Source organism: Silene latifolia, chromosome 9 (genome assembly GCF_048544455.1).
Source record: "Silene latifolia isolate original U9 population chromosome 9, ASM4854445v1, whole genome shotgun sequence".
NCBI classification, from domain to species: domain Eukaryota; kingdom Viridiplantae; phylum Streptophyta; class Magnoliopsida; order Caryophyllales; family Caryophyllaceae; genus Silene; species Silene latifolia.
This window is the reverse complement of record NC_133534.1, coordinates 48,509,330-48,515,737: the sequence shown is the minus strand read 5'-3', so window position 1 is coordinate 48,515,737 and position 6,408 is coordinate 48,509,330.

Sequence of the window (6,408 nt, the reverse complement as noted above, 5' to 3'; positions counted from 1 at the left end):
GTATTAGAAGCAAAAAAAAAAAACCGAAAAAAAAAACGAAAAAAGAGAACAAAAGAAAAGAAAGAAGAAGAAAGAAAAAGTTTCTTTTACATGCAAAATAATGGGACTTCCCAAGTAAGGTAGGTCACGATTGGCTTTCCTGTTATCCAAGCCTAATAGGATCTCTCCTAAACACAGACAAGCTGGACTCCTGCGCAGCTCCATTTGCTCAATCAGGCTCAAAAGACGAGGGTCGCCCCTCATGTCCTCATCGACATGCCCTTGAAGGACATACACATGTAATAGGCAAAATTCGAATGCCCTTCGCCTTGCAACATAAGAGACAGTAGGATCAGCCCTATTGATGAAGCGATCAATGAAATCCAACATTCGCACTCCTTTAGAAGTCACGAGACGGTCAACATCAACTCTGGCCAATCCAAGCAAGTCTCTAAACTTATTCTTATACCCTTGAGGAGTGGAGGGAATAGCAGGCAAATATTCCGGATCCCAACCACCAATCGCAGCAATCTCCTCGGGAAACGGGCAAATGTCGCCTCCAGGAAAGGCAAATACATGATAATTCGGGTCCCAGTAGTCAAGACAAGCATCTAGGAACGATTTGACTACCTTTATCAATTTCAAGCTCAAAAGTGCTCCAAAATTATAAGCACCCATGTTATGCTTCTCTACACTAGAGAACTCATTTGCCCATTCTTTTAGACGAATCTCAAGAGTATTCATGATGTAGGCTTATTTTGGGAGTTTTGTGTAATAAGACGAAGAAGGACGTAAGAATTGTGTGAATAAAACATCCCTCGACGTCTCTATTTATACTAAAAGCTGTTTCCTAAAATCCGTCAGAACGGAAGCAATGGGAAACAGGCGCAGCAGGTGCTGCGCCTCTTCGAGGGGACGCGGCTCTTGCTGTGCCTCTTCCTCAGCTCTTTTTCTGTGATTTTCCGCATTGGATCTTTCCTAAATTCCTCAACGAATAATTTCATATTCATACGGGTTATTATTTTAGTAAATGCGTCAGGTTACCATATTTCGTGTTAACTAATTTCGCGGGCACGCATCTCGAAACGATATCGACATTTTCGTCATTTTAGCACACTTGTACATTTCTCTTTACTTTTTCTTTTGGGGAATCATTTCACTCTCCATTTCAAACTTATATGTTTTTATTTTTTCTTTTTTTAGGGGATAACCCTCCCTACCGTCCGGTCATTTCCGACCAAATCTTTGCATTTTCATTTCCGACCAAATTTTTGCATTTTCATTCCCGACCATATTTTTGCATTTTCATTGCTGGTCATATTTTTGCATTTTTGAGTCATTGTTTTGCGCTGATTTAGGCCATGTGTACAAATATATGTTCTATGAGGTCTCTGTGTGAATTTCGGCAGCATGACGGCGTAAACCGTCATCTACCAAACCCGTTCAAAACTAACCTGCAGGTACAAACAAAGCAACCCAGCAGCAAAGGCACCCAGGCCATCATATATACAACAAAAGGAGATACGTGCACCAAACTGGGGGATCGAGCCCCAAAACAAAATCCAAGTGTCCAAAAATGGGTCCTAAAAATGTATAAATGTACAAAATACAACCAAAAAACAAGAAGCAACGCGGAAGTTACTGCTGGTCGCCGTCGAGCTCAGCAACTCTCGCCTCGAGAGCAGCAACCTCGGCGTCGCGGACCTCAAGCTCCCTTAGCAGGCGAGCCGTCTCCTCTCGGGACTGGGCAAGCTCTCGCACCAGCTCGCGCTCCCTCTGCAAACAACAAATTGGCTCATGTCAATCATCTCAAATATAAAGGAAGATTAGAAAATTCAAAAATAAACTAAATGGAAGGTTCATACCTGACGTCCTTGGCCACCAGCAAGTGCCTCGATGACAGTAGCTCGTAGCCGGTTGGCTACCCTCCACAAAGCCACGAACCGGGATGGCGCGACCTGCATTTCAAAAGGAAAATGTTTAGCAATTGGACAAGCTTGAGCAAATGTGTTCTTACACGGAAACTACACGAGTTAGAAGACTCACCCTCCGAATGAGATGCTGCCACTCGTCCAGGCCAGCATGTCTCACCGCCACGTCAAAGTCACGCAGCTCGGAGATCGTCGTCACCACCGTCGTGTCGGTGTACTCAAGAGTCTCGGGGTACTCAGGGGGCTCGATGCCCGCCGCCTCGACCTCCTACAAGATAAAATGATTTCCGTTAACTGATGATCTTTCATCACATGCTCAAACAATAAAAAATGAAAGAGGGTAAAGCACTCACCACAACCGGCCAGTACGCCAACCTCTCGTAGAGGAACGCCGAGTAGTCCTCACCAGGAAGAAGGAGGGCGTCGCCGCTGACGCCAGCCAAGTCAGCCTCCCTCTCAGCCTCAGATGGCTCCCTAAACATCGTCCGAGGAGGATCGATGGGAACCGTCAAGACGTCCCGAGAGCACTGCCGAGTCAGGCGCTCGCCCAAGTACCACACAAGACCCATCGACGTCCTCAGCAGCAGCCGGCTCAAGCTCCTAGGTCGAAGGACCTCAGCCACAAAAGGAGGCGCTCCAGCATACTCCGCCCAAGGCCTGGGCACCCACTGGGGACAAGACAAACAAGGAATCATTCTTATGATCGGTTAAGAAGTAATGAAGAAGCAAAACGAATACAAGTGAGATGCTCACGCTGTCCAGCTGAAGAGCGTTCACGTCCCGCCGGTAGACACCGTGAGAGGAACGCTTGCTCCTCGTCCGACACATCACCCAATCCCTCACGACGGGATAGGCCTTCTCCAGCGGCTCCGTCCTCTTTTATGTCCTCATGATAAACAGGACATGTACGCCTCCAATGCCCAGTCTTGTGGTAATGATGGCATTCCATGTTTTCGGTCTTGCTCTTTGTCGTGCCTGATGAGTTGCTTGCCTTACCAGGCCCACTCTTACCTGATCCCGACTTCTTAAACTTCGGTTTACCTACCGCTAGGTCTGCCTGAGCTTTGCCCTTACCCTTGCCCTTGTTTGACACAACGAGAACATCCTGTTTCAAGCTCCCACTGAACTTCATGTCCTTCTCGGTCTGTACGAGAAGGGAGTGTAGTTCATGAGGACTTTTCTTCAAATCATTCATATAGTAATTCGCTCTAAAGAGCGCAAAACCATCGTGGAGTGAGTGAAGCATGCGGTCAATCACGATGTTCTCGCTGATTTTACAATCAAGCGCCTCCAGTCTCTCGACATTCTCAATCATGCTGAGAATGTGTGGGCTAATCGGTTGGCCCTTCTAGAGTCTCGCATCAAAGAAGCGAGTGGTATGCTCATAGGTCACGATTCTCGGTGCTTTCGAGAATTCCTTGGTGAGCATGGTGAAAATCTTGTTTGCACCTTGGGCTATGAAGCGTTTCTGCAAATTGGATTCCATTGCAAAAATGAGTACGTTTTTAATCGCACCCGCTTCCATGACGAAATCGTTATACTTGGCGATCTCGTTAGCTCCAGCCGTGGGACCTGGGTTTGACGGGATGGGCTCTATCAGAAATTTGAGCTTCCCGTCGGCTGCGGCAGCATTCCGTAATGCCGCCTCCCAGTCCGCGAAGTTTGATCCATCATTCTTCAGTCGAGTTGACTGATTCATCCGATTCATGAAGATCCGAAGCCGGGACTCACGGTCCAATGTGGCACTTGGCATTGGGTCGTCAGCACGGCCAGCCATTTTGTTATTAGCAGTTTAAGTGATCGTGATCTACACTGAAAAAGAAAGGAAAAACAAAACGAAATAAGCAACTCATCGAGGTGATTTAAGTCTATTAAAATTCATTTTAATCGTGTAGACTCATTGCACTTGCATAATTGATCTCCCTCAAGAATAATACAAGTGATCCCAAGACTCAATTTCCGTAAATTGATAAGCCAACTGTTTAGCTAGTTCTTCCGTAAGAACTCTTGGTCGATAGATTTCCGTAAATCCTATCTATAGTCCACCATAATCACAGGATCGTACGAGTGACCATAGTGTTGAGATAAAATAAGTCAATCAGTTCCAACTTATCCGACGTAGAGGGGGTCATATTATGCCTACCGACGAAGAAGGGATTCATTGGAGTTCGACCTATAAAGACTGTTCTCAATTTTTGTTTATACGAGGAAGATCCCATCAACTTAGTTTTAATTCATTTTAAGTGAACGAAAAACTAGCATTGCGTGAATGAATTGACTTAGGTGATGGCTTAATTAAAACGTGTGATATCTGTATATCAAAGAAAACTAACGCGTGACCTCTATATGAGTCAGTTTTCATGCAATTATTAAGTGGTTTGGTTTTTAGGCGGAATATGATGCAATCTATCGTTACGATAAAATAAATAAAAGAATGCAAAACGTAAATAAAAATTCCTAGTGTGGCCTATCATAGTAAAAAGAACATAATACAACTTTGGAATCCACCGTTGGACCCGAGAAGCTTGTCTTGATGTTCCATCTTTTTCATGCAGCGGGAGTGAGCATCCGGTCTCCATCTTTGGTCTTCTCAAAATTACAATTAAAATTTACAAAATATAAACCTATTTACATTCTAAATAAAAACTGTAATAAAGGAAAAAACAAAATGGAGATGCGAGATCTCAAAATACAACCAAGACCGTGTTCCATCATTACGGTAACACGTTCTACTAAGGCCACACTAAGTTACAACCGTTTGTAAAAATAAATAAATACGTAATGTAAGCATTCAAAACATTCAAAATAACGATAAATAAAATGCATCAACTAAATAAAATTTATTCGTGACATAATTCCGTAATTATGTTAAATTTATCCAAACCATCAAAGACAATTAAAATTATGTGACAAAACCGCTTTAATCAACTTAATTTTAATTCATTACAATCCGTTACTTTAAATCGCTTTAAAATAACTAAATGGTACGTGAGTGAACCGTTTCACTATCAAGCGAATGCATAAAATCCGTATTATGCACATGTTAAGGCCAAAAAAAAAAACTCAATTTTTTTTTTCTTCACGTCTGACCGTGAACAGTACCCCAAAAAAATTTTTTTTTTTTTTATTTTGAAGCTGATTGCCGAGAGCTCAAAGGCAAAAAAAAATAATTTCCAGCGGTACAAAAAACGAGAGCCTCAACAAACAAAAACAAGATCGATTTGTTAAAACCCAATTGCAATTTGAACATAATAAAACAAAATTACAATTGACAGGATCTTAACATATTGTAATGAATATCGATTACAAGAACAATATGCAAAGAACAAATCGAAAACAAAACAAAACAAAAGATCGTCTGATCCAGCATGAATTGTGTGGCACGCAATTCTAGGCAAAAAAAAAAATAGAAAACAGGCCGAGAAAAAACAATGGCCGCATGGTTTCAAAAAAAATGCCGAGACCAAAAAAATTTGTGCCGCACGAAATTTTATGCAAACAAAATTATCGATTCAAATTCGTTTGATGAAAATCACATAGAAAAATTTACGTGGCCTCGCTCTGATACCACTTGTGGGGTAATATCCGTATAATACCCTTAAAATTTAGGACTATAACGCAAATTTTATATGTGATAATTGTCATAAAACAAAATTACAAGAGAAAAACGATAAAGCATAAGAATTAACCTCGGGTCCTTTGAAATGCGGCCTAAGATAGAAATCAACGTAGATTTCCTCCTAATCGTTGCACCCAAGACCGTCTGAGACTATGCCCTTGTGCTAGAATGTATTCTCTAATTGCCTTGCAATATTGAGAGAATTATTGTGAGTTTTGCTAGATGTGAGATCTAGGTTTCAGAGGAAATTTTTCCAAAACCCTAGTTTTGTGTGCAAAATGAATTGTCTAGGTCAAAAATGAGAGGAGCTCTCATTTTGTTCCCCTTGCTCGGTCCGTGGGTTTGATTAGGGAGGGAGTGGGCTTTCCACTTCCTCCTTATTAAACTCGTGATCCGACTTGAATTGCTGAAACGTATATGACGCGGTTTTATTATAAATCGTCATCGGTTATCGGTTATTAAAATATCAACTAGTAACATGACTCAGTCGATATATTAATACTTGTCCGACAAAGACAATATTGTATAATTAACTCAATATACATTAATTAAATATAATTCGTTTATATTCAATTTACGAATTAACTGCTTAATTTGTCTTAGCCATTATTATTTAACCCTTATTAAATAATTATCTCAACATCGTGTTTGACTAATTACTAGTCAATAACTCCGACTAACTGGTTAGTCATATTAGGCATCAACATGACTGTATTTTCATACCGTCACATCTCTCAAACGTATCCTATAGGTGTGACTTTTAGGGACCAGTTGATCACCGCCATCTGTATGACAATAACGTCAAACTTATCTAGCAAGCCAACCGTTATTGATAAACGTGGACCAACTGATATTAATACAAAAGTATACCCTTTGATT